The 24,700-nt window shown below is 48.3% G+C and overlaps 1 protein-coding gene across 2 annotated transcripts in view; it reads right to left on the bottom strand.

The window, feature by feature from the left end:
• The window catches only part of FAM131B (family with sequence similarity 131 member B), a 163,346-nt gene that overhangs the window by 55,602 nt on the left and 83,044 nt on the right, over window positions 1–24,700 (bottom strand). The window contains exon 1 of one of the 2 annotated variants that reach the window (XM_088479411.1): window positions 12,572–12,594. The exons of the other annotated variant lie outside the window; for it this stretch is intronic. The gene's annotated coding sequence lies outside the window, so the exon portion shown is untranslated. Of the gene's footprint in view, window positions 1–12,571; window positions 12,595–24,700 lie in introns of those variants that run through there. 2 annotated transcript variants of the gene reach the window in all.

Here is a 24,700-nt window from a genome sequence, read left to right as displayed (position 1 = left end):
GAGACAGCTACACACCTGCTGCACTCTGTAACATATAAGGAATAGGTAAGAGACAGCTACACACCTGCTGCACTCTGTACTATATAAGGAATAGGTAAGAGACAGCTACACACCTGCTGCACTCTGTAATATATAAGTAATAGGTAAGAGACAGCTACACACCTGCTGCACTCTGTAACATATCAGTAATAGGTAAGAGACAGCTACACACCTGCTGCCCTCTGTAACTTATAAGGAATAGGTAAGAGACAGCTACACACCTGCTGCACTCTGTAATATATAAGTAATAGGTAAGAGACAGCTACACACCTGCTGCACTCTGTAACATATCAGTAATAGGTAAGAGACAGCTACACACCTGCTGCACTCTGTAATATATAAGTAATAGGTAAGAGACAGCTACACACCTGCTGCACTCTGTAATATATAAGTAATAGGTAAGAGACAGCTACACACCTGCTGCACTCTGTAATATATAAGTAATAGGTAAGAGACAGCTACACACCTGCTGCACTCTGTAACATATAAGTAATAGGTAAGAGACAGCTACACACCTGCTGCACTCTGTAATATATAAGGAATAGGTAAGAGACAGCTACACACCTGCTGCACTCTGTAATATATAAGTAATAGGTAAGAGACAGCTACACACCTGCTGCACTCTGTAACATATAAGTAATAGGTAAGAGACAGCTACACACCTGCTGCACTCTGTAACATATAAGTAATAGGTAAGAGACAGCTACACACCTGCTGCACTCTGTAACATATAAGTAATAGGTAAGAGACAGCTACACACCTGCTGCACTCTGTAACATATAAGTAATAGGTAAGAGACAGCTACACACCTGCTGCACTCTGTAATATATAAGTTAGGTAAGAGACAGCTACACACCTGCTGCACTCTGTAACATATCAGTAATAGGTAAGAGACAGCTACACACCTGCTGCACTCTGTAACATATAAGTAATAGGTAAGAGACAGCTACACACCTGCTGCACTCTGTAATATATAAGTAATAGGTAAGAGACAGCTACACACCTGTCCTATCAGAATACAACAATGAGTGACCGGCATTCTGCTAATTAGTTACAGTAATCCTCAGTGATAGTGATGCTTTTACCTCGTTTGTTCATCATCTCGGTTTCAATTTAGGGAAATGAATTAAAAGGAAACGTTTGTATCTGAAGTGCAGGGATCATTTCTTCTATCACCTAATGATAATGGATTTATTCAGGGACCCTTACTATGGGGTAAGGGATTGTACAGTATACTGACCCTTGTGGGCCCCTGAGCTTATGCTGTAACCACCTTCCATCCTATGGCTACTGATGTCTCTATATATTCTATATGGTCTCTGAAATGACGCTACTTGGGCGCCTCTGTTATCCCCTATAAGATGCCTCTTCCCCAAAGTGAACAAGCCTCCTTTCTCTAACCCCTCGCTATAATTCCTTTCCCTGTCTATGGAGGTCGCCCCTCTGATCCCTATATGGTTATCCTATGTCTGTCTTACAGCGGAATGCCACAGCTATATCCTATATACAACATGTGGTCTAACCAATATCGGTCATGCCTGGCGCTGGGCAATGTGCCACCGGTATTCCTGGCTCCTTTTCCGACTCTGTTTTCCCCAGCTGTATTTTATTTGATGTGTAAGCGGCAGAGTAATCACCACAGACCTTCCATTTATCTGCGTTACATTCCATCTGTCATCTCATCACTTTGCTATGAACATAATATATGTTTCTACAGCGAGTTACCATTATGCTCTGTAATCCAGGACAGCCAGTGTCCTCAGTACATATGGACGCCTTACAATCTCCGCCATATACAGGGTCATTAATACAAAGAAGATAGAACAGGCCTCGGACATACTCGCTGACTTGCACTCTATGTAGCAAAGGATGCTATCACTATGACGCGTTTCACCATTAATCATGTCATTGAGCTCCCCAGAGAAATGGCTGGGAGGTGGTCAACTCTTGATGGAGTCCAGTAGTGCACCCCGAAATTCAGAAATCTCCCAGACATTCCTGAGATGTAAATATTGTATGTCCCAATAATAATCTCAGTAGGGTCACCACAAATAGTGATCCCCCAGGTTGAATATGTTCCACTTATAATTCCCTTCTATTTTTAAAACAGTTATCTCCCTGTTACATAAACTGCCCCCAAGATCTAGCACTCATCTTATATACCTGTTACATAAACTGCCCCCAAGATCTAGCACTCATCTTATATACCTGTTACATAAACTGCCCCCAAGATCTAGCACTCATCTTATATACCTAACTCCTATATGGAGCAGTATCAAACACATTATATCATACAAATAAATCACATTATGCACTAACAAGATCTAAAGCCGTATTCAATTTGAGCGAAACCGCGATACTTTTCCTGCCTCATGTACTTTTCACCTTCATCACATGTTTTGCAGGCGGAAAAGTATCGCGTGCTTGCCCGCGTATCACCGTATTCAATTTGAAAGTAAGTGAAAACGGGACCCGGCGATATTTAAACAAGCGGAAAATCCTGTCAGATTTGGAGAAATCAGCCTGATACCCCCCAAAAGATGCTCTGACATGGGGGTTCCCTATGGTACCCCCCGATTTGGCTTACTGAAGGTATTTGGTCTTTTTAAACAGGCTCAATAGCTGCTAAATAGCGTTTTTCTATACGTGGTGCAGAATAGTATTCTGGGGGGGGGGGGTTGCAGAAAATAACTTATCCCAGCAAATTCGGGGTACTTGAAAATGGGGGGGGCAGCATATTTTAAAGTTGCTAAAGTTAGGTTTAAAAAATCGTGAAAAATACACCTTCCGCAAGCACCTGCAATTAAAAAAACACCTGGGGCGTACTTAGGGACCCACCTGGAGTCTTTAACTTTGTCCCCCAACATTTTCGCCTCAAATTGAATACGGGCCTTAGTTTGAAACTCACCTCCTCATGAATAATATGACTTGTTAGCTAATGTGAAACATGTCATACATGTTGGGCATGACCGCTAAGCCATGCTGACACCACTGATCATGCTATCCCTATTACGCTGTATTCTTTTCTAATATACTCCAGAACTGCATCTCTTAAGGGCTGATTCAATTCCGCACGATGGCCGCAATGTGCCATTACCAAACAGCGCATTGCAGCCGTCAACATCGCAAGTTTTGTCTCACGCCCCATAGAAGTGCGCAGAAAATCTTGCAATGTTTTGCTTACCGTTACAAGTAAATGTGTACGCAGCCGAACATCGCGAGAAGTCAGGCCCACGTGTCTATAATATCCCGTTTCCAGACGCGTCCCCCGTTAAAGGCTGGTATCACATCTGCCTTCCGCTTATCTGACCTGGTTATGAGAGAATCCTTACATAGAAGAAATAAAGGTCTCTCAATCACCCAGCTGAGGGCCCGATTCAGCGTTGTACGCAATACCAATCTTATTGCGGCTGAGCGATGTTTTGCAACTGCGCATGCGCAAAACGCTGAGGAAAGTCTTACTGCGCACGCACAAGTTGAAGTTTGAGACGGCATTTGCAAAGTATATAGCAACATCCTGGGAAGACCACTGCGAGCCACGGGCGTCCTGGGTGGAGTCAGGGCGGTGGCTGAAAGTGAACGCAAAAAGAGGCGGGTCTGTGGGCGTGTCCTGGGAGCTCAAAGGGTGTGTCTGCAATCGTGGCTGCTCGCCCGATCGCACAAGCACAGACTCAGAGGCCATATATTACAGAGAAAGATGTACCTGAAACTGCGCAGCCTAGGATTTACTCGAGGAGTCGTTGTGCGTTCGATGTTGCGGGTCTGCTCACAATGCAGATTAGGAAAGTGGGTGTAGCAGCGTTTGCGCAGACCATTGCACGCTAGTTCAGGCGGGGAGTCTATTTGCCGGCATCTGCATAATTTTGCACATAGGCTGCGTGAGAAATCGCAGCTGTGAATGTAAATGCCGCGGCTGTAACAGGGCTCAACAACAACCTATGCCAGCCCCGCCCCCTTTGCACATGATGTCATGAGCAAAAGGGGGCGGACCAGCCAGCACCCGGAGGTACACACAGCTGCAGCGATACTGGCTGCCGTTACACCCTGCAATGGGAGGCGCTGTAAGAGAGGAGGGCGCATGTGCAGGTCTCCGGGAACATGACACCCGCGCTGTGTTTCGGGGACATCTCTACTGCACATGCGCGAATCACCAGTGAAATGGCCGCGGTGGGGCGGCGGAGAGGTAAGTATATGAAATTTGGTGCAGGGTGTGCGGTGTGTGGGCCCCCCTGGACCAGTGTGCTCCGCACACCTTGCACCCATTATAAATACGTCCCTGCATGCAAGCCAAAAGCAAGGGACGTAGGGCAGCGACGGAATGTTGTTAGAATCATCCGTAAAGACTACACAGCCCACGTGCTGGCGCATTTCTCACCTCTGTGACATCAAACCAAAAACAAACTTAAAAGATCAACTTTCTCTTTATCTTCCGCAATAATTTGTCACCGTCTGTGGCAGAACAATCTACAGTGATACCAGCTGCTAACTCCCAATGTAGTGTACAGTACATATGTGTCCATCAAAGCTTTAGTGTACAGTACATATGTGTCCATCAAAGCTTTAGTGTACAGTACATATGTGTCCATCAATCCTTTAGTGTACAGTACATATGTGTCCATCAAAGCTTTAGTGTACAGTACATATGTGTCCATCAATCCTTTAGTGTACAGTACATATGTGTCCATCAAAGCTTTAGTGTACAGTACATATGTGTCCATCAATCCTTTAGTGTACAGTACATATGTGTCCATCAAAGCTTTAGTGTACAGTACATGTGTCCATCTTTAGTGTACAGTACATGTGTCCATCAAAGCTTTAGTGTACAGTACATGTGTCCATCAAAGCTTTAGTGTACAGTACATATGTGTCCATCTTTAGTGTACAGTACATAGGTCAATCAAAGCTTTAGTGTACAGTACATATGTGTCCATCAATCCTTTAGTGTACAGTACATATGTGTCCATCAATCCTTTAGTGTACAGTACATATGTGTCCATCAAAGCTTTAGTGTACAGTACATATGTGTCCATCTTTAGTGTACAGTACATGTGTCCATCAAAGCTGTAGTGTACAGTACATGTGTCCATCAAAGCTTTAGTGTACAGTACATATGTGTCCATCAATCCTTTAGTGTACAGTACATATGTGTCCATCAATCCATTAGTGTACAGTACATATGTGTCCATCAAAGCTTTAGTGTACAGTACATATGTGTCCATCTTTAGTGTACAGTACATGTGTCCATCAAAGCTGTAGTGTACAGTACATGTGTCCATCAAAGCTTTAGTGTACAGTACATATGTGTCCATCTTTAGTGTACAGTACATAGGTCCATCAAAGCTTTAGTGTACAGTACATATGTCCATCAAAGCTTTAGTGTACAGTACATATGTGTCCATCAATCCTTTAGTGTACAGTACATATGTGTCCATCAAAGCTTTAGTGTACAGTACATATGTGTCCATCAATCCTTTAGTGTACAGTACATATGTGTCCATCAAAGCTTTAGTGTACAGTACATATGTGTCCATCAATCCTTTAGTGTACAGTACATATGTGTCCATCAAAGCTTTAGTGTACAGTACATATGTGTCCATCAAAGCTTTCAGCTTTTTCTTTAGACTGGATCCTTTTTAGAGAAAGACAATTTTTTTCCAAGAGGAATTAAATTTTCATTTGTCGCCAATAGAACTCAGAGACTTATTTATGTTTTACTGCATTGCCAACAAAACGCCCAACTCAAATATATAGACGGGATTAGATATATTAAACAGCTATTAAGTCATCCAGCATTAGAAGACATTTGGCAAATGCTTCTATTAACAAACGACCTTGGAACAGAACATCAGGCATCGAACGTAACTAATGGGTTATTTGAGGACCTGCAGAATGCAGACGCACAGTGTATACATTTTTGCAAGGGCCAAATTGACAATGGAACAGATGGGACAAACATCCCCAGGCCTCCAAATAAAAATAGGCCCATCGTTATGACAGCATGACGATGACCAGCCACCAGCTGGCCACACAGTCGGCCATAAATCACATGTATTAAAATTGAATAAACAAAATTAATCTGCATTCACCGTCCCGAGACGGAGCTGAGCTTCCAGGGTCCTGGCATTGGACGGCAGAGGGAAACGACCAGCTTGTCCTTTGCTGGGTTATAGGTCAGGTTCCTCTCAGCAATTCCGCCAGGTTGCTGCGCCCGACCTGCTTGAACGCGCCCTCACTGCCTGCTCTGCAGATACAGACAGCGCTGATTTATGGGCTGATGTCAGAGCTGGGATACACAGCCAATTAATGTTTTTATAGTGCTGCTAACTGGGCTGCCGGCAGGATCTGGGCCTCCTGCTCTGTGTACAGGGAAAACAGAGAGGGGCTCAATGCCATCTCCTCGGGGGGCTCTGCTCCTGCCGGGAAGTCTATCTGTCAACAATTTATGTAGACTTAATTATGCCTTAAGTTCCCCTTGGTGCACAACATACAGCAATCCCATAATCCAATGTCCCTCGTCCCTTTTCTGAATAAAAAAAAGAAAACCCTCAGCGTCCTAACATTAAGTAGACAATGACAAATGTGTAACGGGCCAAATAAACATAAATACAACACACAGCGACCAATCATCCCTGTCTGTAATGTACTGACCCCACCTGTATGCAGATCTACACTGACACATGAATCCTGATGCGAATCTCTTTAGAACTTTCCGCACCCTGACATGTAATATTCTATCTGCGTAATATTGGAACCTGCAGGACCCAACTACTGTGTAAGTATCCGCGGCCTGGAATCCGCATTTTGTGCCAGTCTAGGCTGTTAAAGCTGTATAACCCCCCACACACAACCCCTCCGATGCCACAAATCCCTGAGACCTCCAGCCATATCATTGTATCCAAAGGTACTTAATATAGGGGGCTCATGACCCAATATAGGCCCACAACATAGCTAAGGGCCCTGAGCTCTAGTTTTTCTTAGTGATGGACACAATTATAACTTTATTTTTTACTGAACATAATAAAATTTACTGTTGGTTTAGCTTAAGAAATAAAATTTGTTAATGTTGCTATGGTGCATTTGCTAAGTGTCAAAGCAGTCATTTCCTGTGCCCAGTTTAGACCTGAGCTGGACAGGGTTGCATATGACAGGGGCAGTGCCATGATGTGAGGAGGGGAATGGAGGCAGCAGGAAGTCACAGACTGAGAGTTATATAGTGGGAGGAGCAGGGTCCCCAGCAGCACAGAGTGTATCAGGAGATGAATGATGTGTTAGTGAGGACAGGGTTGCATATGACAGGGGCAGTGCCATGATGTGAGGAGGGGAATGGAGGCAGCAGGAAGCCACAGACTGAGAGTTATATAGTGGTAGGAGCAGGGTCCCCAGCAGCACAGAGTATATCAGGAGATGAGTGATGTGTCAGTGAGGACAGGGCTGCATGTGACAGGGGCAGTGACATGATGTGAGGAGGGGAATGGAGGCAGCAGGAGGCCACAGGCTGAGAGTTATATAGTGGGAGGAGCAGGGTTCCCAGCAGCACAGAGTGTATCAGGAGATGAGTGATGTGTTAGTGAGGACAGGGCAGCATGTGACAGGGGCAGTGACATGATGTGAGGAGGGGAATGGAGGCAGCAGGAGGCCACAGGCTGAGAGTTATATAGTGGGAGGAGCAGTGTTCCCAGCAGCACAGAGTGTATCAGGAGATGAATGATGTGTTATTGAGGACAGTGCTGCATGTGACAGGGGCAGTGACATGATGTGAGGAGGGGAATGGAGGCAGCAGGAAGCCACAGACTGAGAGTTATATAGTGGGAGGAGCAGGGTCCCCAGCAGCACAGAGTATATCAGGAGATGAGTGATGTGTCAGTGAGGACAGGGCTGCATGTGACAGGGGCAGTGACATGATGTGAGGAGGGGAATGGAGGCAGCAGGAAGTCACAGACTGAGAGTTATATAGTGGTAGGAGCAGGGTCCCCAGCAGCACAGAGTATATCAGGAGATGAGTGATGTGTTAGTGAGGACAGGGCTGCATGTGACAGGGGCAGTGACATGATGTGAGGAGGGGAATGGAGGCAGCAGGAAGCCACAGACTGAGAGTTATATAGTGAGAGGAACAGGGTCCCCAGCAGCACAGAGTATATCAGGAGATGAGTGATGTGTCAGTGAGGACAGGGCTGCATGTGACAGGGGCAGTGACATGATGTGAGGAGGGGAATGGAGGCAGCAGGAAGCCACAGACTGAGAGTTATATAGTGAGAGGAACAGGGTCCCCAGCAGCACAGAGTATATCAGGAGATAAGTGATGTGTCAGTGAGGACAGGGCTGCATGTGACAGGGGCAGTGACATGATGTGAGGAGGGGAATGGAGGCAGCAGGAGGCCACAGACTGAGAGTTATATAGTGGGAAGAGCAGGATCCCCAGCAGCACAGAGTATATCAGGAGATGAGTGATGTGACAGTGAGGACAGGGCTGCATGTGACAGGGGAAGTGAAATGATGTGAGGAGGGGAATGGAGGCAGCAGGAAACCACAAACTGAGAGTTATATAGTGGGAGGAGCAGGTCCCCAGCAGCACAGAGTATATCAGGAGATAAGTGATGTGTCAGTGAGGACAGGGCTGCATGTGACAGGGGCAGTGACATGATGTGAGGAGGGGAATGGAGGCAGCAGGAGTCCACAGACTGAGAGTTATATAGTGGGAAGAGCAGGATCCCCAGCAGCACAGAGTATATCAGGAGATGAGTGATGTGACAGTGAGGACAGGGCTGCATGTGACAGGGGAAGTGAAATGATGTGAGGAGGGGAATGGAGGCAGCAGGAAACCACAAACTGAGAGTTATATAGTGGGAGGAGCAGGTCCCCAGCAGCACAGAGTATATCAGGAGATGAGTGATGTGTTAGTGAGGATAGGGCTGCATGTGACAGGGGCAGTGACATGATGTGAGGAGGGGAATGGGGGCAGCAGGAGGCCACAGGCTGAGAGTTATATAGTGGGAGGAGCAGGGTCCCCCAGCAGCACAGAGTATATCAGGAGATGAGTGATGTGTCAGTGAGGACAGGGCTGCATGTGACAGGGGCAGTGACATGATGTGAGGAGGGGAATGGGGGCAGCAGGAGGCCACAGGCTGAGAGTTATATAGTGGGAGAAGCAGGGTTCCCAGCAGCACAGAGTGTATCAGGAGATGAGTGATGTGTTAGTGAGGACAGGGCAGCATGTGACAGGGGCAGTGACATGATGTGAGGAGGGGAATGGAGGCAGCAGGAGGCCACAGGCTGAGAGTTATATAGTGGGAGGAGCAGTGTTCCCAGCAGCACAGAGTGTATCAGGAGATGAATGATGTGTTATTGAGGACAGTGCTGCATGTGACAGGGGCAGTGACATGATGTGAGGAGGGGAATGGAGGCAGCAGGAAGCCACAGACTGAGAGTTATATAGTGGGAGGAGCAGGGTCCCCAGCAGCACAGAGTATATCAGGAGATAAGTGATGTGTCAGTGAGGACAGGGCAGCATGTGACAGGGACAGTGACATGATGTGAGGGGGGGAATGGAGGAGCAGGGTCCCCAGCAGCACAGGGTATATCAGGAGATGAGTGATGTGTTAGTGAGGACAGGGCTGCATATGACAGGGGAAGTGACATGATGTGAGGAGGGAAATAGAGGCAGCAGGAAGCCACATACTGAGCGTTATATAGCAAGAGGAGCAGTGTTCCCAGCAGCACAGAGTGTATCAGGAGATGAATGATGTGTTAGTGAGGACAGTGCTGCATGTGACAGAGTTATATAGTGGAAGGACAGGGTCCCCAGCAGCACAGAGTATATCAGGAAATAAGTGATGTGTTAGTGAGGACAGGGCTGCATGTGACAGGGACAGTGACATGATGTGAGGAGGGGAATGGAGGCAGCAGGAGGCCACAGGCTGAGAGTTATATAGTGGGAGGAGCAGTGTTCCCAGCAGCACAGAGTGTATCAGGAGATGAATGATGTGTCAGTGAGGACAGAGCTGCATGTGACAGGGGAAGTGAAATGATGTGAGGAGGGGAATGGAGGTAGCAGGAAGCCACAGACTTAGAGTTATATAGTGGAAGGAGCAGGTTCCCCAGCAGCACAGAGTATATCAGGAGACAAGTGATGTATTAGTGAGGACAGGGCTGCATGTGACAGGGGCAGTGACATGATGTGAGGAGGGGAATGGGGACAGCAGGAGGCCACAGGCTGAGAGTTATATAGTGGGAGGAGCAGGGTCCCCCAGCAGCACAGAGTATATCAGGAGATGAGTGATGTGTCAGTGAGGACAGGGCTGCATGTGACAGGGGCAGTGACATGATGTGAGGAGGGGAATGGGGGCAGCAGGAGGCCACAGGCTGAGAGTTATATAGTGGGAGGAGCAGGGTTCCCAGCAGCACAGAGTGTATCAGGAGATGAGTGATGTGTTAGTGAGGACAGGGCAGCATGTGACAGGGGCAGTGACATGATGTGAGGAGGGGAATGGAGGCAGCAGGAAGCCACAGACTGAGGGTTATATAGTGGGAGGAGCAGGGTCCCCAGCAGCACAGAGTATATCAGGAGATGAGTGATGTGTTAGTGAGGACAGGGCTGCATGTGACAGGGGCAGTGACATGATGTGAGGAGGGGAATGGAGGCAGCAGGAGGCCACAGGCTGAGAGTTATATAGTGGGAGGAGCAGTGTTCCCAGCAGCACAGAGTGTATCAGGAGATGAATGATGTGTTAGTGAGGACAGTGCTGCATGTGACAGGGGCAGTGACATGATGTGAGGAGGGGAATGGAGGCAGCAGGAAGCCACAGACAGAGTTATATAGTGGGAGGAGCAGGGTCCCCAGCAGCACAGAGTATATCAGGAGATAAGTGATGTGTCAGTGAGGACAGGGCAGCATGTGACAGGGACAGTGACATGATGTGAGGGGGGGAATGGAGGAGCAGGGGCCCAGCAGCACAGGGTATATCAGGAGATGAGTGATGTGTTAGTGAGGACAGGGCTGCATATGACAAGGGCAGTGACATGATGTGAGGAGGGAAATAGAGGCAGCAGGAAGCCACATACTGAGCGTTATATAGCAAGAGGAGCAGTGTTCCCAGCAGCACAGAGTGTATCAGGAGATGAATGATGTGTTAGTGAGGACAGTGCTGCATGTGACAGAGTTATATAGTGGAAGGACAGGGTCCCCAGCAGCACAGAGTATATCAGGAAATAAGTGATGTGTTAGTGAGGACAGGGCTGCATGTGACTGGGACAGTGACATGATGTGAGGAGGGGAATGGAGGCAGCAGGAGGACACAGGCTGAGAGTTATATAGTGGGAGGAGCAGTGTTCCCAGCAGCACAGAGTGTATAAGGAGATGAATGATGTGTCAGTGAGGACAGAGCTGCATGTGACAGGGGAAGTGAAATGATGTGAGGAGGGGAATGGAGGTAGCAGGAAGCCACATACTTAGAGTTATATAATGGAAGGAGCAGGGTCCCCAGCAGCACAGAGTATATCAGGAGACAAGTGATGTATTAGTGAGGACAGGGCTGCATGTGACAGGGGCAGTGAAATGATGTGAGGAGGGGAATGGAGGCAGCAGGAAGCCACAGACTGAGAGTTATATAGAGGGAGGAGCAGGGTCCCCAGCAGCACAGAGTATATCAGGAGATGAGTGATGTGACAGTGAGGACAGGGCTGCATGTGACAGGGGCAGTGACATGATGTGAGGAGGGGAATGGAGGCAGCAGGAAACCACAAACTGAGAGTTATATAGTGGGAGGAGCAGGGTCCCCAGCAGCACAGAGTATATCAGGAGATAAGTGATGTGTTAGTGAGGATAGGGCTGCATGTGACAGGGGCAGTGACATGATGTGAGACGGGGAATGGGGGCAGCAGGAAGCCACAGACTGAGAGTTATATAGTGGGAGGAGCAGGGTCCCCAGCAGCAGAGAGTATATCAGGAGATGAGTGACGTGTCAGTAAGGACAGGGTTGCATATAATGATATGTCAGAATTTTGACATTTTAGATGTTGGTAGGCCACATTGTGATGTACAATAGCTTATTATTATCTTTGTAGGTGTACAGTATGTTATGTTATTTTAAGAAATGTAACTCGTAAAATAACATAACAACTACTAATTCTCGTCCTGCTCTCTTCTCTAATAACCCCCTCCCCCATTAGTATGTTAAAGACATTTGTTAAATAAACCGGCAGCAATAACATTTACTGACGGAATAAATATTTTGAAAATATCAGTTCGGTATAAGTGGGTTTAGAACAACGCTGGTGGGTGGCGCAACCCGATAATTACATTGTCACACTCACATAAACATGATCACAGTGATAAACAAGGCAGCGACTCTCCGCTCACAATGCAGAGCGATTATATATAGCTGCTATACACCCACAGGCCCCAGTGTATATTTATCCCCAGTGTGTGTGTGTGTGTGTGTGTGTGTGTACTGCTGCATCAACGCTCAGCACACAATGCACCACACTTACAGCACCCTGCAATACACCACAACACCCCTCTCAGGATGATACGCACTGTGGGTGTCCCTCCTCCTCTAATGTCTGTTATCTTCTGTTCTACAAGACCAGTGTCACGTTCCCTCGCCCTCCTGCAGAAGATGAGTCTTACATGATGTAACGGGCTGAGATACGCTGCTAATTATAAGGCTCCATTGTGCTGCTGTCTGGACTTCAATCCCAATGTAGTGAGATGAAGCATTTGTAGTCACTGAGAGCTCCGAGATGTTTCTGCAGTCACTGGAGACACTTAAAGGGGACGTGTTTTCCCCGCAGCAGCCTGGGGGGGGGGGGGAGGCTTTTTTAACAGCCAGGCTATAGCAAAACATGCGGAAGAAGCCAGATTATGCGCATATTATTATCACCCTTTTATATCCAGACCTCAACGGCGCTGAGAATTTGGGTTGGAACCCCCCCCCGATATTTAGTAAATGTACCCTGAATTGGCTCTTAGGGCAGGATGTACTAAGCATCGCATCCACAATGCGGAACACCCCGCCTCTAAGTGGGTACATACCGCAGCTGATTACCGCGGTATGTACCTAGAAATGTGAATAAAATTGCAAATGTCAGCTTTCCCGATAAGAGCTGTCTTTGGCAATACCCTCGGATAGAGGGACCCCCGGGTTTAACACCCAGAAGTCCCTCTGGGATCCTTCTGCACATGTGCAGAAGGACACCAGCGCCGCAAGGGGAGATGGGAGGGATCAGATCCCTCTCAGGGGGCGTGCCGATAAGAAACCCATAGGCTTCTATTGGGTAAACACTACCTGAAGGTGACGTTATTCACCGGGGCAAAGCACCGGATTGCATCGCATTCTGGTACTTAGTACATATGGGAAAAACGGTAAAATCCTTGAAAACTGCATTTTCGGGGGTTTTACCACATTTTTCGCTTTAGTACATCCCACCCTTAATCAGAGTGGCTACTGCTCCCTGATGACAGCAAATTTGTACGAATGGAGTTTATGCATCAAAAAGGCAGCATTTGCAAAGGAGCAAAAATGGAGCAGGCGAAGTAGGGTTATTCCCCATTTACAGTAGTACAGGCCAGGCCACTCCTGCCCCCCTTCTACAAACACCTGCAACAACTACTATGGTTTATGGGACAAGATATTGAAATGAAGAATGCGGGGGGGGAGGGGGGGCACATTTTAAGCCTAAAAGAACAACCACCGTGGACAGAGAAGTCTCTTTAGAAGCATTGGGGGAGGGGCCCCAAGTTCTGGCCACGCCCCTATCAAGAGAGCGTAGGAAAGACGATAGCTAGACAGCAGAATGTTCTGTGCATCCTTATCATTTCTGCTTAATAAGTTACAGTTCCTCTAATATGTATAGAGATTAAAGAAAAGAAAGAAACTTCTAAATTACTATTCCCCCCCCCCTCCCCCTCCCCCTCCTCTGCTGAACACTGTTCTTACTACATCACAACAGAGTCGGCTGAATCTTACATTTGCATACAATCGCCCCTTGCGCAGGGGAAGAAATGTCAGCAGGAAATAAGGAGACAGATTACAAAATACAAATCTAGGAAGCAGCGTAGTGAGTATGAGGTGGTACTGTGCAGCTGACCATAGCATGTACAGAACAGGAATGGCATACGCCATAGTGAGTATGAGGTGGTACTGTGCAGCTGACCATAGCACGTACAGAGCAGGAATGGCATACGCCATAGTGAGTATGAGGTGGTACTGTGCAGCTGACCATAGCATGTACAGAACAGGAATGGCATACGCCATAGTGAGTATGAGGTGGTACTGTGCAGCTGACCATAGCACGTACAGAGCAGGAATGGCATACACCATAGTGAGTATGAGGTGGAACTGTGCAGCTGACCAAAGCACGTACAGAGCAGGAATGGCATACGCCATAGTGAGTATGAGGTGGTACTGTGCAGCTGACCATAGCACATACAGAACAGGAATGGCATACGCCATAGTGAGAATGAGGTGGTACTGTGCAGCTGACCATAGCACATACAGAACAGGAATGGCATACGCCATAGTGAGTATGAGGTAGTAGTGTGCAGCTGACCATAGCATGTACAGAACAGGAATGGCATACGCCATAGTGAGTATGAGGTGGTACTGTGCAGCTGACCATAGCATGTACAGATCAGGAATGGCATACGCCATAGTGAGTATAAGGTGGTATTGTGCAGCTGACCATAGCATGTACAGAGCAGGAATGGCATACGCCATAGTGAGTATGAGGTGGTACTGTGCAGCTGACCATAGCACATACAGAGCAGGAATGGCATACGCCATAATGAGTATGAGGTGGTACTGTGCAGCTGACCATAGCATGTACAGAACAGGAATGGCATACGCCATAGTGAGTATGAGGTGGTACTGTGCAGCTGACCATAGCATGTACAGAACAGGAATGGCATACGCCATAGTGAGTATGAGGTGGTACTGTGCAGCTGACCATAGCACGTACAGAACAGGAATGGAATACGCCATAGTGAGTATGAGGTGGTACTGTGCAGCTGACCATAGCATGTACAGAGCAGGAATGGCATACGCCATAGTGAGTATGAGGTGGTACTGTGCATCTGACCATAACACGTACAGAAGAGGAATGGCATACGCCATAGTGAGTATGAGGTGGTACTGTGCAGCTGACCATAGCATGTACAGATCAGGAATGGCATACGCCATAGTGAGTATGAGGTGGTACTGTGCAGCTGACCATAGCACGTACAGAGCAGGAATGGCATACGCCATGGTGAGTATGAGGTGGTACTGTGCAGCTGACCATAGCAGGTACAGAGCAGGAATGGCATACGCCGTAGTGAGTATGAGGTGGTACTGTGCAGCTGACCATAGCATGTACAGAGCAGGAATGGCATACGCCATAGTGAGTATGAGGTGGTACTGTGCAGCTGGCCATAGCATGTACAGAACAGGAATGGCATACGCCGTAGTGAGTATGAGGTGGTACTGTGCAGCTGACCATAGCATGTACAGAGCAGGAATGGCATACGCCATAGTGAGTATGAGGTGGTACTGTGCAGCTGACCACAGCACGTACAGAGCAGGAATGGCATACGCCATAGTGAGTATGAGGTAGTACTGTGCATCTGACCATAACACGTACAGAAGAGGAATGGCATACGCCATAGTGAGTATGAGGTGGTACTGTGCAGCTGACCATAGCACGTACAGATCAGGAATGGCATATGCCGTAGTGAGTATGAGGTGGTACTGTGCATCTGACCATAGCATGTACAGAGCAGTAATGGCATACACCATAATGAGTATGAGGTGGTACTGTGCAGCTGACCATAGCATGTACAGAGCAGGAATGGCATACGCCATAGTGAGTATGAGGTGGTACTGTGCAGCTGACCATAGCACGTACAGAGCAGGAATGGCATACGCCATAGTGAGTATGAGGTGGTACTGTGCAGCTGACCATAGCATGTACAGAGCAGGAATGGCATACGCCATAGTGAGTATGAGGTGGTACTGTGCAGCTGACCACAGCATGTACAGAGCAGGAATGGCATACGCCATAGTGAGTATGAGGTAGTACTGTGCATCTGACCATAACACGTACAGAAGAGGAATGGCATACGCCATAGTGAGTATGAGGTGGTACTGTGCAGCTGACCATAGCACGTACAGATCAGGAATGGCATATGCCGTAGTGAGTATGAGGTGGTACTGTGCAGCTGACCATAGCACGTACAGATCAGGAATGGCATACGCCATAGTGAGTATGAGGTGGTACTGTGCAGCTGACCATAACACGTACAGAAGAGGAATGGCATACGCCATATTGAGTATGAGGTGGTACTGTGCAGCTGACCATAGCACGTACAGAACAGGAATGGCATACGCCATAGTAAGTATGAGGTGGTACTGTGCAGCTGACCATAACACGTACAGAGCAGGGATGGCATACGCCATAGTGAGTATGAGGCGGTACTGTGCAGCTGACCATAGCATGTACAGAGCAGGAATGGCATACGCCATACTGAGTATGAGGTGGTTCTGTGCAGCTGACCACAGCACGTATAGAGCAGGAATGGCATATGCCATAGTAAGTATGAGGTGGTACAGTGCAGCTGACCATAGCACGTACAGAGCAGGAATGGCATACACCATAGTGAGTATGAGGTAGTACTGTGCAGCTGACCACAGCATGTACAGAGCAGGAATGGCATATACGCCATAGTGAGTATGAGGTAGTACTGTGCAGCTGACCACAGCATGTACAGAGCAGGAATGGCATACGCCATAATGAGTATGAGGTAGTACTGTGCAGCTGAGCATAGCATGTACAGAGCAGGAATGGCATACGCCATAGTGAGTATGAGGTGGTACAGTGCAGCTGACCATAGCACGTACAGAGCAGGAATATCATACGCCATAGTGAGTATGAGGTGGTACTGTGCAGCTGACCATAGCACGTACAGAGCAGGAATGGCATACGCCATAGTGAGTATGAGGTGGTACTGTGCAGCTGACCATAGCACGTACAGAGCAGGAATGGCATACGCCATAGTGAGTATGAGGTGGTACTGTGCAGCTGACCATAGCACGTACAGAGCAGGAATGGCCTACGCCATAGTGAGTATGAGGTGGTACTGTTGCAGGCACAGAATAAGAATCGGAGCCGTAGCAAAGGCTCTTAGCACCCTGCGCTGGCCACTCCCCCTATGCACATGACGTTGCACATAAAAGGGGTGGAGCCGCTGACAACCGAAACTACAGTACTGCAGTGCCTGAAGCATCTTCAAGACGCTTCGGGTAGCTGTAATTATGGCCTGTAGCATTCAATGGACACTACAGGCAGCACTGCGGCACCTACACTGGCTGCAGGATACCATTCAAGGCACCCTGCAGCCAGAAGCAGGGGCTGTGGGGTGATGGCAGAGCCCGGTAAGGCTGTATGAGGTGGTGCTGTGCAGGTGCAGCGTATAACACCTCCTGAGGAAGAGCAGATACTGGGAATTACGCTGTATGGGAAGTGATGCAGGTCAGCCTACCCTCATACGTACAGCACAGAAACAGCTGCAGTAATGGATACTAAACTACCACAGCAAATAAATATTGTGTGGTAACGGCTACTCCAAATAGCAGCAGAATTTTCCAGTGCTGGGAACGACCTGGCAGCGTTAGTGCGCGTGCGTGGCCTGACTTCACTAATGCCTATTGCTGGAGGGGCCGCTGGGGGTGGGGGGGATCCAACTTAGATTCCTCTTTGTCACCCGGACCCGCTTTCCAGGAAAGGGGCTTCTGGAACCATCGCTATCCTGACGACTTTCAGTTTTCGTGGTTCGCTGAAGCCACATATGCAGCCATAATTCACTAATAATAAATGGGCCATCACTTAAAACATGCGGAAACTAGCGTCCCCTCAGTGATCATGAACGGGCCCCAAGCAGGAGCCCGATACAACTCGCCATAGTGCTGACAATATATTTACCTTATCGCTGTTCCTGCGGTTTGGAATAAGCGTCAGTGATACTATTACCGACCATTTCAAAAGCGTTTGGTCCTTAATAACTGAGCAGAGGGCCTGATTCAGACCCGCACGCGAGCGCTGAGCACTCGCAAGCGGGTCGATGTTGGCCCAGTGCGCATGCACACGACGGAGCCGGCTCCGTTGTGCGCATGCGCGAGACCCGGATAGGGACGGGCAAACCGTCGCTCCGGGTCTCGTACCAAAGGGGGCGTGCTGTCGATGTTGAGTGACAGCACGCCCTCTTGGGTGGGCGTGCCGGGGGCGTGGCTGCCCAGACGGAGGCGTTCCCATGGGAACGCCTACCGTCTGGGGCCAGCACCACTGACATCACTAGTGATGTCAGTGGGGGTGCTTTCGGCTCTGTTTGAGCCGAAAGCACTCTAGGGCTTGCGCCAACGAGACCCCACCACAAGGGTCTCGTCGCAAGCCCGATGGTCGCGATGGTCTTAACCATCGCGACCATCTTCCTGGCCGCTCGCTATAGCTGTGGGTGGTCATCCACAGCTATACGAGCGGCCAGGAGGCCACTCTAAAAATCAAGAAGGACGGCCCTGATTCAGAGCGAACGCACTGTCAGAGCGTCCGGCTCTGAATCAGGGCCAGAATTCCTAGTAGCACCGATCCGCAGACACCGTACCAGCACTGATCTCCCTGTCCCTGCACTTATATTGTAGTCCTGAATATTTCCTAGTACATTTGCTTTCATACCAATAACTGGAGGCTTCTAGTCTCTCTATGCAAAGCGGTCCCTAAAATGTCAGTCACAATCCATAGTCACAACACACCCAGCGATAATCAACCTACAGACATGACGTCACAATGATGATGGCAGCGACGCTTGTAACGCAGCGCCTCTCGTTATATAGGCTTCTAGCATTGCATGGGGAAGCTTGTGCTGGAGAAACATTGGCGATAGCCAGGGCGGAGCTCTATCCCCAGATATCACTCTCACATTCACCGGAGATAGAGCTTTTCTCAGGTGGATAAATAGAGCCCTTTAAGATGAGGCTCGAACGATTTACCCTGCTCTCATCTGCTGCAGAGTGCAAGCTCTTGTGATCAGAGAATGTTATAACAAGAACTGATAAATGTTACATAGAATTCCAAGGTCAACTTAGACAAACAAAGACTGAAAGATGGACTTAAAAATAGCTGACTTGGAGCTGATCCCCTTAAACAAAGCGCCTGGCTCCTGTCACGCTCGTTCACGCCAACATTTATAAGGAGCACTTATCATGTGGCTATAAATGAGGAATGGGGACTAGGCTCTTATCCAGCGGGTGATAAATAGGAAGTTCTGAGAGTGGGGCCATGTGGCTCCGGAGAAGATTATACCATTATATACTACTACATTTTGAATACTGTAGAAATGATTATCTGTGAAATAGACAATGAAGGGTAAACACCATCATTAGGACTTGCGCACACCCGCGCTGATAAATGGACAAAACCTTGTACTGTATTCTCAATATCACAGAGAATTAGAAGCGTGTTCATTAACGTATCTCGAAGCTTCCATCCAGCAGAATAGGGTCACGTGCCTGCTTTCTGTTATATGACATGTGTGTCGTTACAGCCCCGCCCCTCATGCTCAATGGCGCAAATCACAAACCCGCCAACTTCACTTGAAAGAGAGGTGGGATATGGAAGAGCGTCCAGAGAGTGTTAAATTACATCCTGAAAGTCAGGGGTCTCCCAGACATTCCAGCAGAGTATTCTGATGTAGTCCGTTTCACCCGGGTAGACCTTAGATATTTACTGTTTCTATCTCACTACTCCAGTAACACATTAATCTTTCACCTCTATAGTAATGCATCACTGCTATAGAAAGACATTACCCTCCCTCACCTGTGTACTAACACAATCCACTCCCTCACCTCTATAGTAATGCATCACTGCTATAGAAAGACATTACTCTCCCTCACCTGTGTACTAACACATTCCACTCCCTCACCTCTATAGTAATGTATCACTGCTATAGAAAGACATTACCCTCCCTCCTGTGTACTATACACATTCCACTCCCTCACCTCTATAGTAATGTATCACTGCTATAGAAAGACATTACCCTCCCTCACCTGTGTACTAACACATTCCACTCCCTCACCTCTATAGTAATGTATCACTGCTATAGAAAGACATTACCCTCCCTCCTGTGTACTAACACATTCCACTCCCTCACCTCTATAGTAATGTATCACTGCTATAGAAAGACATTACCCTCCCTCACCTGTGTACTAACACATTCCACTCCCTCACCTCTATAGTAATGCATCACTGCTATAGAAAGACATTACCCTCCCTCACCTGTCTAATAACACATTCCACTCCCTCACCTCTATAGTAATACATCACTGCTATAGAAAGACATTACCCTCCCTCACCTGTTTAATAACACATTCCACTCCCTCACCTCTATAGTAATGCATCACTGCTATAGAAAGGCATTACCCTCCCTCATCTGTGTACTAACACATTCCACTCCCTCACCTCTATAGTAATGCATCACTGCTATAGAAATACATTACCCTCCCTCACCTGTGTACTAACACATTCCACTCCCTCACCTCTATAGTAATGTATCACTGCTATAGAAAGACATTACCCTCCCTCCTGTGTACTAACACATTCCACTCCCTCACCTCTATAGTAATGTATCACTGCTATAGAAAGACATTACCCTCCCTCCTGTGTACTAACACATTCCACTCCCTCACCTCTATAGTAATGCATCACTGCTATAGAAAGGCATTACCCTCCCTCATCTGTGCACTAACACATTCCACTCCCTCACCTCTATAGTAATGCATCACTGCTATAGAAATACATTACCCTCCCTCACCTGTGTACTAACACATTCCACTCCCTCACCTCTATAGTAATGTATCACTGCTATAGAAAGACATTACCCTCCCTCCTGTGTACTATACACATTCCACTCCCTCACCTCTATAGTAATGCATCACTGCTATAGAAAGACATTACCCTCCCTCACCAGTGTACTAACACATTCCACTCCCTCACCCCTGTAGTAATGTATCACTGCTAAAGTAAGACGTTACCCTCCCTCACCAGTGTACTAACACATTCCACTCCCTCACCTCTATAGTAATGTATCACTGCTATAGAAAGACATTACCCTCCCTCACCTGTGTACTAACACATTCCACTCCCTCACCTCTATAGTAATGCATCACTGCTATAGAAAGACATTACCCTCCCTCACCTGTCTAATAACACATTCCACTCCCTCACCTCTATAGTAATACATCACTGCTATAGAAAGACATTACCCTCCCTCACCTGTTTAATAACACATTCCACTCCCTCACCTCTATAGTAATGCATCACTGCTATAGAAAGACATTACCGTCAATCACCTGTTTAATAACACATTCCACTCCCACACCTCTATAGTAATGCATCACTGCTATAGAAATACTATACCCTCCCTCACCTGTTTAATAACACATTCCACTCCCTCACCTCTATAGTAACACATTATCCTTACATACCCTCGCTCGCCCGTGTTGTAACACATTCAACATCCCTCTCCCTCACCTGTGCAGAAATACAATCCCTCCCTCAAACTAGTAGTAACACATCATGCTCACTCATCCCTGTCGTAATTTATTCCCACCCCTCACCTCTGGAGTAACACACTACCCTTACTCACCCCTGTAGTAACTTATTCCCCTCCCTCACCTCTGGCGTAACACATTGCCCACACTTACCCCTATAGTAACACATTCTCTTCCCTCACCCTGTAGTAACACATTTGACATTCCCCTCCCATACCTGTGTAGTAACACATTATTCTCCCTCATCTGTGTAGTAACACATTACTCTCATCTGTGTAGTAACACATTTTCCTCCCTCACCTCTGTAGTAATACATTCCTTCGCTCACACCTGTACCAACACGTTACCCTCCCTCACCTGTGGCCTAAGAGCTATTGAGGGCCATGAAAACACATTTACCCCTTTTGCAGTGCTGTCTGCCTCACAAGCCACATCAGGACCACACGCCAGAGGTGGCGCTGCAGCGCAGTCCAATATTCAAATAGTGGAGCCACACCAACTGCCGGTGATGTTTGGCAGCAGTTGGGGTGGCAGTTAGGTTGGCTCCCATATTTGAATATTGAACTGTGCTACAGCCGCAATGAGTCAGTCAGGCAGGACACTGCACAGGGGGAGGAAACATTTTAGCCCTTTTCGCCCCCTAGGAGTCAAATGTAGAATAATCCCTGCTTAGTGGGCACCTACGTCATGGAAGGAATATACTCCCCGATTTTCATGTTTCTAGGTCCAGGGGATTGGGCTGGGCGTTGATGAGTCAGTAAGAACATTTGATGCCATGCCCCTCACACGAGGATACGCCACTGTTTTGCCAGAGCGGTTAGCTGCCCGGGAGGAGTCTGCACAGGATGTCCCACAGGTAAGTGACGCCGCAAAATATATATATATAAATGTCGAAGGGCCTGATTCAGCAAGCAACGCAAGTGAGAGAACGCACGATGTTTGCAATCTGCGCATGCATCGCATTGCACGTGCGCAAACAGGTTGCTGAGAACGTTAAGGGCTCACTCAGAGGGTCTCATTCAGACCCGCTCGCGAGCGCAGGATGCTCGCAAGCGGGTCGATGGTACCCAAATGCGCATGCACACGACGGAGGGAGCTCCGTCGTGCGCATGCACGAGACCCGGATAGCGACAGCCAAGCTGTCGCTCCGGGTCTCGCACCAAAGGGGGCGTGCTGTTGATGGTGAGTGACAGCACGCCCCCTTTGGTGGGCATGCCGGGGGCGTGGCTGCCGGACGGAGGTGTTCCCATGGGAACGCCTACCGTCTGGGTCCGGCCCCACTGACATCACAAGGGTCTTGTCGCAAGCCTGATGGTCGCGATGGCCTTGACCATCGCGACCATCATCATGGACGCTCGCATAAGCTGTGATTGGTAACCCACAGTCATGCGAGCGTCCAAGAGGCCGCTCCAAGTTTAGGTAGGAGGGCCCTGATTCAAAGCGAGTGCTCTGGTCAGAGCGTCCGGCTCTGAATCAGGCCCAGAGTACGCAGGGACCGCCGATGTTGATTGACAGGGTATGTTGTCGGGCCGAACGCAGGCGTGCCTGTGCGTTCGCACACCATTACAGGGGCATGCATAAGTTAATCTCAGCGGTGCCGCACGCAGCCGGGCGCCTCTCTGCGTGCAGGAATCTCTCAAATCCTGCGGCAGGGTCAGGTCTACCCTTAGCTTACACGCAGATTTGATGGCGCTCGATGCTCCCGGTGTTTTTACGCTGTCAATCACGGCATAGGTGGGCGGCTTTATGTTTTCCTGGGTGCCTCCATGCGTATGGATTGATTAGCATATTCACGCAGCGGCAGGGTGCGTGCATCTGCTAGCGTGCGTTCCTTGCTGAATCAGGCCCTAAGTCTGCACTCAAAGCTTTACTCAAAAGAATGTCACGGCGGTTCTCCTCATTATCCCAAAGGTATCCAGAAATATAGAAAAAAGGACACTCACCAGGTAGTAGAGAAATAAAATCACATCTTTAGTTGTAACTCACTAAAATGTCGTAGTCAAGTCAACGTTTCGGTCCTCACAGGAACTGTCATCAGGACAGTAACACAAGGTGCAAACAGGGCAATGTGTCACCACAGACTGCACACCCAGTGTCTGAGGCTCCCTATATCGCCAGAGCAGACTCACAAGCCCCTCCCACCAAGTATCTCCGTGAAACAATAAATATGGCATAATGCAGACATGAGAAGTATATATAGCCTAATGGTGCGTACACACTAGACGATATGCTCCCTGAGCGATATCGTCTAGTGTGTCCCCGGCAGGGTGTGCTCAGTGTCGTTCATGACATTGAGCCCACCCGCTGAACGATATCATTAACGATATCGTTCAGCGCCCGGCTCTCTCCCCCATTCCCCAACATGCAGCAACTGGACAATATCATCAGGTTGGCCTGCATGTTTGCCAGACGAACGATAAAGACGAACGATCTGCGGGAACGCGCATCGTTGGTCGTTATCGTTCATCGTTTAGGTGAAAAAATGGACGATAAAGTGAACGACTGAACGATATCGTTATCATTGAGTCGTCCACTTTAATCGCCTAGTGTGTACACACCTTAACACCCAGGGCCAGCTCTAGGGGTGTTCGACCAGTGCGGTCGAACAGGGGCGCAACCCATAGAGGGTGCACCCCTCAACATCCCGATTTCACCGAAGTGGCCCGCGGGTGGTGAAATCGGGAGGTTGGGGACCCCCACCGCCACAGCTGTGTGGCACTGCTGGACCCCGAAGTCTGAATGGATGCTGCGCGCATGCGCAAGGCATCCATTCAGTGATGGGAGAGGGGTTGAGGGAAGCCCAGTTAGTGAGGCTCCCCCCAGCCTAACGTTATTTGGAGGCATACCATGCAGGCACACCTCCAAATAACGTCACATAGGGGGCGTGGCCTATGGTAATTAGCTCACGCCTCCATTTATGGTCGCGCGCGGGTTCGTCATGCGCGATGTCGGGGCGCACTGTAAAGAGCCTGCACAGGGTGCTCTGGAACCGGCCCTGTTAACACGTCAGAGCTAGGCCGGGCTAAGATAGCGAAAAGGCATATATATCTTAGCCCTGCCTAGCTCTGATGTGTTAGGCTATACTTTAT

The sequence above is a fragment of the Taudactylus pleione genome, unplaced genomic scaffold (genome assembly GCF_031769625.1).
Source record: "Taudactylus pleione unplaced genomic scaffold, aTauple2 ptg000231l, whole genome shotgun sequence".
NCBI lineage: Eukaryota > Metazoa > Chordata > Amphibia > Anura > Myobatrachidae > Taudactylus > Taudactylus pleione.
Note: the sequence above shows the minus strand (reverse complement) of the source record. Positions and strands in the feature narration are given on the sequence as shown.